Below are 11,158 nucleotides of genomic sequence, written 5' to 3' on the forward strand. Positions count from 1 at the left end.
AAAGTCTCAGTAAACTCCAAAGGATCAATTCATACAAACTAGGATCTCTGATCATAATGCTAAGGCAGAAGTTAATAACACAAAGACGCCACTTAAAAACCAAAACGTAAACTTTGTTATTCTCAGCAAACTAATGTAGGAACAGAAAACCAAACACTGCATGTTCTTACTTATAAGTGGGAGCTGAACAATGTGAACACATCGACACATGAGAGGGAACAACACATACTGGGGCCTATTGAGAGGGTGGGAGGAGGGAGAGCATCAGTAAGAACAGCTAATGGGTGCTGGGCCTAATACCTGGGTGATGGGTTGATCTGTGAAGCAAACCACCATGACATACATTTACCTATGTAACAAACCTGCATATCCTGCACATGTACCCCAGAACTTAAAATAAAAGCTGATAATAAATAAATAAATAAATAAATAAATAAATAAATAAAAGCCAAAATGTCTGGAAATGAAACAGCATATTACTAACTTTTAGATTGAAGGAATTAATAAATATTTAAACATTAATAGAAACACCCTGTCAGTATCCCATAAAGTTTAAAATATGTTTACCCTAAGACCCAGCAATACTACAGCTAGGCACTTAGACTCGAGAATCCCATGCACACATGCCTTAGGAGACACAGCCCAGAAGGCTCAGAGCTGCATTACTTGTAATAGTCAAAAACTGGAAACAATCCAAATTCCAAAACTAGTTGAATGGGTATACAACGGGTGGCATATCCATCAATGGGATAGCACACAGGAAAGAACATGAACAAAGTTGGCTACATGCAAGAAATTGGGTGAATCTTGCAAATATAACATTGAGTCAAATAATCCAGACACACGAATATATACTACATGAGGCATGCATTAAAAAAAAACTATACACATTTACTGGGGGGCTGGTGTTGGGAAAGACCATGAGAGACTTGTGGGGGACTGGTCATGTTTTCTTTGACGTGGATAGTGGCTACATGAATGTCCAGCTCATAATTATTCTTTATGCCATATAGTTACATTCTACGCATTTTTCTGTAGGTGTGTTTTCTTTCACAAATGTCTTGAATATTGTACAGTACTGTTAAATTCCCACAGTTGAACCCCTTTATAGTGCTGAGGTTGAGGGCTAACATGTTCCTCCAGGCATTAAAGCAGGCTCTGGGTGGGTATGCGTGTTTTGATAGCTATGGGAGCATTCAAATTTGTCTGAAAAAAAGATGGTCTAAGGGGATTTCTCTGGTGTGTGATTGATGCTACATTTTAAAGAACTACAGCTACAGTATAGGCAGGCCCACCTTCATTTGAGACAGAAGGCCCATTCCAGAACTTTTTCACTGGACAAATTAGCTATGGTCAATATCAGTAGTTCTCAAAACTTAGTATACATAGAAATTACTTTATGGAAATATTATTTTCAAAAACCACACATAGAGATTCTAATACAGGGGATTCAGGAACATGGGGAATCCACCTTGCAGCATCTGATATTTCATTCTGTTTTGGCCACATAAATAAAAATATCTTATCAATTGAGTCCCAAACTAGATTTGGTCATGTGGACAAAAATACCAAGACAGCGGAGCATTCCATTGTTAGATGGGCTCAGTCAAACCCTATCAGTGACCCCAGCAGTATTCTCGGTGTGCAAACTCTGCCTGGAAGACAAGAGGCTGGAGAACAACACAAGCAACTGGAGGTTTGGTGACAGAAAACAGAGAAAATTCCCATTTGGATTTTTGCAATTCTCTGTTTTCTACATGAAGTAGGAGAGTAAGGTAATCTGCTGTGGGAAAGGGTTTTTAAGGAGCATGTATAAGATAAACCATAATTGTGGAGAAAGAATGAGATAGCTAGCTAGGAAACAAAGTAGGAATGCTAAGCAGTGTGGAAGGTCTGGAAGATTTGTGATTATGAATTTACAGTGCCACAGAGACTATAACGTTGCTGACAGCAATGAGAAAACAAGCTGCTTGAGGCTTAGGCATGGGTGGGAGACAGGGCATTGGCAGTTGTCCTGGGTAGTTCAGTTGATGCCTATGGTTTGTGGTCTGGGAGCTGTTGGTAGTTGGGGCTGGAAGGCTAGATGTTGAATTCTACCCTAGTTACAAAGCACTTCAGAGTCTCCTGTTTACTGATGCTGTGGTTTCTGAGTCTCTGTCTTCTTGGCCTCCTCCCTCTCCAGAGCATCCACATCATCTGATTCCAACAGAATAGTCCTTTCCTAGTCAGCTCCCTGACCTTTATTGGACAGTATCTCACTTGCCCACCTTCTTTGTAGGCAGGATCTATAGCTTTTCCCTTCCCTACACTCATCCCAGAATGCCTAGTGCTGAGTTGAATACACAAGAGAGGTTTGCAAATGATTCTTTGCAATGAAAAGAATCCAAATGCCCTGCTTTATTACTTCCCAGATGACCAGACAAGACCAACTACATACCTTTTTGGAAGAAAATACCAAATGAGCCACAGAGCAGGTCATGAATGAGCCTTCTAATTGGATGCTAATGATGTAATGGCACTCATTGCAGACACAGGTCTGGCTGTTATTCACACTGCTTGTATATATAATTTTTCGTTTCACAATTGTAAGAATATTCTTCGGAAAATGCCACCTTTCGTAGGTTATTTGAGTTTTCAGTCTTTGGCACTTTGCCTTCTAACACTCCTTAAAAATCCTAGTAGTGCTCAAAAATGTAGTCTTTTCTAATTCTTCTTCCTCTTTCTGAATTCCTAGCTATATTTTCAATGTGTTTAGGAACTGCTTTTCCCTGGAATCCACTGAAAAGGTCAGACATGGCCTCTTCCTTCATGAAACTTATATTCCAGATGATACACAAAAAAATCAAATAAACAAAATGATCCCAGAAAGTGATGCATGCTCTGCAGAAAATCAAGACAGTAATGTCATAGAAAGTGAAATTGGGCTACCTTGGATTAGAAGATGACTGGCATGAAGTAGAAAGCTGAGTCACACACCTATCTAGAGTAAGAGTATTCCAGGTACAGGGAAATGGCAAATGTAAGACCCTGAGGTGGGGTGTTATTGGTGTGTTTCAGGAACAGCTAGTAGACAAGTAGAGCTTCCATGAAGTGAGCCAGGGAAGAATGAAAGGAAATTAGGAGTTTGACTTGTATAGCAAGTCAAGAAATGATAACTGGACCAGAATGAATAGGTGAAGGTATAGAAAAGTGGTTGGATTTGATATTTTACTCTTAAATAGGACTTGTTTATAAATTGAGGCAGGATTGATGTTAAAAAGGTGTGAAAGAATAAGAATTAAAGCTTCCAATCACCCCCACCCCAGCCACCCAATTTTCTTCCTGAGACCTCAAGCCTGATTCAGAGACCCACTCTTATGTATATTACAACATCATGCTGTATTGGAATCCCTTGTTTCATTGTGTATATTCCTAATAAAATTTCACTTCCTCAGAAGCAGAACATGTGACTGGTTGTGCATGGTGCACAGTGCCTGAACATGGTACAATGTCAATAAATATTTTTCCAAGAATGATTGAAGGAGATGAGTGAACTAGTGCCTAGAAACATACAAACTACCAAACTTACTGAATAGTTAATACAAAATCTGAACAAACTTGTAGCAATTAAAGAGGTTGACTCAGTAATCAAAACATCCCAACAAGGAAAAAGCCCAGGACCAACTGGCATGATTGGATAATTCTATCATTTTTCTAAAAAATTAATACCAATCTTTCTCAAACTCTTCCAAAATATAGAAAAGTAGAGAGAAGCTTCTAACTCATTCATAAGGTCAGTATTACTCTGATATCAAAGTCAGACAAGAAAAGAAAAATAGAGGTCAATATCACTTATGAATATAAATGCAAAAATCCTCAACAAAATACTAGCAAACTGAATCTAGCAGCATTTTAAGAGGAGTATACATTATGACTGTGGAATTTATTCCAAGAATCCAAAAGTAGTTCAATATATGAAAATCAATCAATGTAATACACCACACTGGTAGAATAAAGGTGGGAATAAACAATCATCTCAATTTATGCGAAAAAATGAATTTTACAAAAGCCAGCACTCTTTCATGAAAAAAAAATCGACATACTTGGAAATAGAAGGGAAGAACTTCCTCACAAGATAAGAGACATTTATGAAAATCCCACAACTAACATCACATCAATGGTGAAAAGCTGAAAGGTTTCTCTCTGAGATTAAGACAATGATGCTGTCTTTTGCCATTTATACTCAGCATCATACTGTAAGTTCTAGCCAGATAGATATGAAAAAAAAGAAAAAGGCATCCAAGAAGGAAAGAAAAAAGTAAAACACTCTATTCAGAGCTGGAATGATCCTATATAGAGAAAATCTCAAAGGATTCCCTCAAAAAACATTTAATTGCATTGGGCATATTTTCAGGATACAAGATAAACACACAAAAATTAGTTATATGTCTATATACATTCATGCACAACATAATATTTCAGTCAACAACAGACTGCATATAAGACCATGGTCCCATAAGATTATAATGGATAAAAAATTCCTATGGCCTAGTGAAACTGTAACCATCATAACATCATAGCACAACACATTACTCATGTGTCTATGGTGATGCCGGTGTAAACAAACCTGCACTGTAAGTTGTACAAAAGTCTAGCAGATACAATTACATACAGTACCTAATACTTGATAATGATAATAAATGATAATGATATTACTGGTTTATGTATTTACTAAACTATACTTTTTATCAGTAATTTAGAGCGTAGTCCTTCTACCTGTTAAAAAAAAGTTAACTGTAAAACAGCCTCACGTAGGTCCTTCAGTGGGTATTCTGGAAGAAGGCATTGTTATCATAGAAGATTACAGCTCCATGTGTGTTACTGCCCCTGAAGGCCTTCCAGTGGGACAAAATGTGGAGGTAAAAGACAGTGATATTGATATTCTTGACTCTGGGTAGGCCTAGGGTAATGTGTGTTCTAATGTCTTAGTTTTTAACAAGGAAGGTTAAAAAGTAAAAACAAAAAAATTAAAATAGAGAAAACCTTTAGAAAATGAATATAAAGAAAGAAAACATTTTTGTACATTTATATGATATATTTGTATTTTGAGCTAAGTGTTATTAAAAAACAGTCAAAAAGTTTAAAAGTTTATAAAGTAAAAAAAGTTATGGTAAGCTAAGGTTAATTTATAATTGAAGAAATATTTTTTATAAATTTAGTATAGCATAAATATACAGTGTTTATAAAGTCTACAGTAGTGTGCAATAATGTCCTATGCACACTACTGTATAGGACACTATAGGACACAATCATTTGCCTCCACAATCACTCACAACTCACTCACTGACTCACCCAGAGTAACTGCCAGTTCTGCAAGTTCCCTTCATGGTAAATGCCCTAAACAGATGTACCATCTTTGCCTTTTATACTATATTTTTTGTATGTTTAGACATGTTGATATACACGAATATCTATCATTGTGTTATAATTCCCTACAGGATTCAGTACTGTAACATGCTGTACAGGTTTGTCTATGTTGTGTGAGTATAAAAAGTGTGCATTTATGAAAGAAATCAAAGAAACTGATCTATAGAAAGACATCCTGTGTTCATGGATTGGAAAACTCAATAGTGTTAAAATGTACATATTACCCAAAGCGATCTACAGATTCAATGCTATCCACATCAAAATCCCAATAGCTTTACACACACACACACACACACACACACACACACACACACAAAATCCTAAAATTCATATGGAACTAAAAAAGACCCAGAATAGCCAAAGCAATCTTGAGAAAGAAAACAAAGCCAGAGACCTCACACTTCTTAATTTAAAAATAAATTACAAAGCTAAAGTAATCAAAATAGCATGGTATGTGCACTTAAAAATTTGTTCAAAGGGTAGATATCACAGTAAGTGTTCTTACAACAAAAAGCAAACAGAACAGAACAAAAAAAGGGGCGTAAGTAAACATTTGGAGATGATGGGTATATCTATTGCTTTGATTATGGTGATGGTTTCAAGGGTATGTGCATATGTATAAGCTCATCAAATTGTACTTATTAAATATGTATGGGTTTTTCTAGATGACTTATATTTCAATAAAGCTGTTCTTAAAAATACACAATGAGATACTACTTTACTTACTAGGAGAGCTATAATTTTTTAAAAAATTGTAAATGCCAAGTGTTGATAAAGATATGAAGAAATGAGACCCTCATATATTACTGAAGGGAATTTTAAATGGTGTAGTCTCAATGGGAAACACTTTGGTGGTTCTTTTATAAGTTAAGCATAGCACTACCATTTGACCAAGCGATTCTGCTCCTAGGTATATACCCAAGATAATTGAAAACAGATGTTATCACATGTTGTGTACACAATGAAGACATATACTTGAATTTTCACAGTAACACTTTTCACAATAACCTCAAGGTGGAAACCATGCAAATGTCCATCTACTGATGAATACATAAACAAGATGAGGGACATCTATACAATGGAATATTTTTCAGCCTGAAAAAGAAATGTACTACTAATGCATGCTACAACATGGATGAATATGGAAAACATTAAACTAAGTATAAGAAGCTAGTCACAAAAGGCTACATATTGCATTATTTCATTCATATGAAATGTCCAGAATAGACAAATTCATAGAGACTGAAAGTAGTTCAGTGGTTGATAGGGCTGGGGGGAAGGGGCTATGGGGAGTGACTGCTTAATGTGTAAAGGGTCTCCTTTGGGAGTGGTGAAAATGTTTTGAAGCTAAATGGAGGTGACAGTTGCACAACTCTGTGAAAACTCTAAAATACATTGAATCCAATGCTTTAATACAGTGAGTTTATGGTATGTCAATCATATCTTAATAAATATGATATTTTTAAAAGAAGAAAGAAAAGGATGGAGGGATACTGTAGCATCTTGAGTCCACCTATTTAGTAGCCTGGCGAATCTCTCTATACTAAGGGGCTCTTCTTCTCACTCATTGCCAGTGTCACTGGATATGAAACCCTTTGGATAGTCAGAAGCTGAAATCCAACTCCAAGTGAGGGGCATGCTTTCTAACATTACTCAAGCCAAGATACACTATGCTGGGCTGTATTTCTCCTCTTCTCTCTGGTGGGGTGGGTTGGTATTTGGCCTTTTTTAAGCACATTATACCTCACTATGCCAAACCAGAAATGTGAAGAAATCCTGTATCTTGCCCTGTACTCCATTGTGAAGCAGCACCATGTCCACATGGATATCTGAGATGAAGTTGTTGACAGCAGGGTATAAATGCTAAAGCTGCTGCTATAGAAATTTCCCCGACAGTGTGACTAGAAAGTAAAGGGAGTCATCATTTAGTTCAACATGGACTGAGAGCTTTGAATGAAACTCTGTTTGAGATATTTAAATTATACAGTACCAATAAAACATGAAGCCAAGTCAAATCATTAGAAATTTCAAGATGGAAAACTTCGATGGGAGAGAGATCCAAGATGTTCGATTACTAGCAGCTCAGGATTGTAGCTCCCAGTGAAAGCACAGAGAACGAGAGGATGCCACACTTTCAGATGAATTTTTGTTGCTCACGGACCAGGAGATTCCCAGCGGAGGAGCCCCACAGGTCGCCAGCATAACTCTTGTGGCTGGTGCAGTGGTTTTGCCAGCGCCTCAGCATGGCAGTTCTCGGTGCAGAGTAAACGGGACTGGGTCCCCTTCTGGTTGACGTTTGGAGTTCCTGGAAGGCAGAGTTGCCCATTCTGCTGATTGAAAGACAGACTCAAGAAGGAAGCCAGACTGGAGATTCCCAGGCAGAAAAGCACCATGAATCTTAACGCCGCTCTTTTAGCCGGTGCAGTGGGTTGCTCAGATTCTGGCACTGAGAATCAACAAGTTGGACATCCACTCAGAGACCTAATTTGAAAGTCGGTAATTACAAAGATGACAGGTGGATGAACTCACAAGGATGGGAAGAAACCAGCATAAAAAGGCTGAGAATACCCAAAATCAGAATGCCTCTCCCTCTACAGGGGATCACAGTTCCTCATCAACAAGGGAACAAGGCCTGATGGAGAACAAGTGTGTTCGATTAACAGAATTAGGCTTCAGAAGGTGGATAATAAGAAACTTCTGTGAGTTAAAAGAATGTGTTCTAGCCCAATGTAAAGAAACTAAGAACCTTGAAAAAAGGTTTGATGAAATCCTAATGAGAATAGACAATTTAGAGAGGAATATAAGTGAATTAATGGAACTGAAGAGTACAATATGAGAACTCCACAAAGTATGCACAGGATTTAACAGTCGAATTGATCAAGCAGAAGAAAGGATATCAGAGGTCGAAGACCAACTTAATGAAATGAAACGAGAAGACAAGATTAGAGAGGAAAGAGTAAAAAGGAATGAGCAAAGTCTCCAGGAAATATGGGACTATGTGAAAAGACCTAATTTACGTTTGATAGGTGTACCTGAATGTCATGAAGAGAATGAATCCAAGCCGGAAAATATTCTTCAGGATATTATTCAGGAAAACTTTCCTAACCTAGTAAGGCAGGACAATACTCAACTCCAGGTAATACAGAGAACACCACAAAGATATTCCTCAAGTAGAGCAACCCCAAGACACATAATCGTTAGATTCACTAGGGTTGAAATAAAGGAGAAAATTCTAAGGGCAGCTAGAGAGAAAGGTCAGGTTACCCATAAAGGGAAGCCTATCAGACTCACAGCAGATCTCTCAGCAGAAACCCTACAAACTAGAAGAGAGTGGGGGTCAATATTCAATATCCTCAAAGAAAAGAATTTTCAACCCAGAATCTCATATCCAGCCAAACTAAGCTTCATAAGTGAAGGAAAAATAAAATTTTTCACAAACAAGCAAGCACTCAGAGATTTCATCACCACCAGGCCTGCTTCACAAGAGCTTCTGAAAGAAGCATTACACACAGAAAGGAACAACCAGTATCAGTCATCCCAAAAACTTACCAAAAGGTAAAGACTATGTCCATAATGAAGAATCTATATCAACTAATGGGAAAAATAGCCAGCTAGCATTAAACGACAATATTGAACTCACAAATATCAATATTAATCCTAAATTTAAATGGATTAAATGCCCCAATCAAAGACACAGACAGGCAAATTTAATAAAAGGTCAAAACCCATTGGTACACTGTATCCAGATCCATCTCATAAGCAAGGACACACAAAGACTCAAAATAAAGGATTGGAGGAAGACTCACCAATCAAATGGAGAGAAAAAAAAAAAAACAGGAGTTGTAACTTTCGTGTCTGACAAAATACACTTTAATAGTAACAAAGACTAAAAGAAACAAAGAAGGACATTACATAATGGTAAAAGGATCAATGCAACAACAGGAGTCAATGATCATAAATATATATGCACCCAATATAGGAGCACCCAGATACATAAGACAAATGCTTAATGACTTATAAAGAGACTTGGACTCCCACACAATAATAGCGGGAGACTTTGACACCACATTGTTAATATTCGACGGATCAACGAGATAGAAAATTAACAGGGACATCTATGATTAGAACTCAGACCTGGAACAAGTAAACTCAGTGAATATTTATAGAATTCTTCACCCGAGGTCCACAGAACATACATTTTTCTCAGTATCACATTACACCTATTTTGAAAGTGACCACATAATTGGAATTAAATCACTCTTCAGCATTTGCATAGCATTTCACAGACTTAAATGAAATATTGGTTGGCTGTTTGTTATTTTCTTCCCTTATTCCTTCCTGTCTCCACTGTTAAGCATAGTTATCGGCACAAAAGAGGTTTTTAATACCTATTTTTAGATTGCATTCCAGCCTGGGCAATAGAGCAAGACTCCTGTTCTCTCTCCCCCTTTCTCTTTCTCTTCCTCTTTCAAAAAAAAAAAAAAAGAAATTTCAAGATGGTCACACGTTGTTAGGGTTTTTGATGCCCCTACTGTATAAGCCACCAACTGTGCTCCATGTCCCCCAAAGAAAATTTATGCCAAGTGGTCCGTTGCTTTGTAAATTGCCACATCTGAATTAAGAAGGTGAATTAATTTTTTAAAAATGAATTATGGTTCATTGAACTTAGTAGTTTGCATATTACTTGGAGTTCTCAAATCTTATAGTCTTATCTGTGTAGGAAGAGGCCTCTATTCATCTCCTGGGCTTTAGAAGCCTTGGGCTGGAGCAGACACATTTGGGACACATCCCAAGCACCAACTCCCTCTGGCCTGCATTCTGCAACCCTTCTATACATCTGTTTCTGCCCCAACCACATAGCTTATCCGAGGAACTATGGATAAGTCCAGCCTGCTCCAATGACCCACATTTTTTGTCCTCTTCATCCCATTTGTCTTACTGATTGGCCAGAAAACAGCCACCTAACTCCAGAAGATTTCCCATCATTTGAGCGTTGACCGTGTGCTTAGCAATTGTTTTAGATATTTTCCATGTAGTAATTCATTTTATACCACAAGGAAGTCCTATAACTATCCCCCTTAGAGGTGAGGAAACTGAGGCACAGAGAAGTTAGGTAGCTTGCTGAAGATCACACAGCAAATGAGTGTAAGAGTTAGGATTCAAACCCACGCAGTGTGGCTTCAGAGCTCAAGCTCTGACCCCCATTATGTTTTCTTCACTCCTGGCTGGAAAATTGAAGGATAATAGTACCCAGATTCTGGCACTATTGTGATGAGCAAATTATTATTATTGGTTTCTGGAGTAGCGTGGCCATTTTCTGAGTAGTGAGTTGGAATAGTGAGTACATTTTGCAAATTAGGTGTCTGGAACAAGCATTTAGTTTAATAAACCTAAGTGAACCTAAAGTGAAGTACTGTATAAGCAGAGTTCTCTAATAGCACATTTCATTGGGAAGAAACTGTCTCAGTATATTTACATCTAATGGAACACAAGAAGGGTCATTTTGACTTCATTTCTAAAGCTGACTCCGAAGTACCATCTTCTATTTATTAAAAAAAGCTCTCCTGCTCATAATAACTTGTGGAACAGTGTCAGGCACGTGAATATGAGTGCACCCCATTCTGAAAGCTCTTTGTCACACTTTAGCGTTGAAAATGTTAGTAAACAGAGCTTTGGTGGCTGTTTGTCCACTAAGGCATGTTGGCCCTTCACGCTCCACCTCAACTCATTAGGCATCATGTGGAAGAAATTT

Source organism: Aotus nancymaae, unplaced genomic scaffold (genome assembly GCF_030222135.1).
Source record: "Aotus nancymaae isolate 86718 unplaced genomic scaffold, 86718_ANA_hifiasm-v0.15.2.pri h1tg000138l, whole genome shotgun sequence".
NCBI lineage: Eukaryota > Metazoa > Chordata > Mammalia > Primates > Aotidae > Aotus > Aotus nancymaae.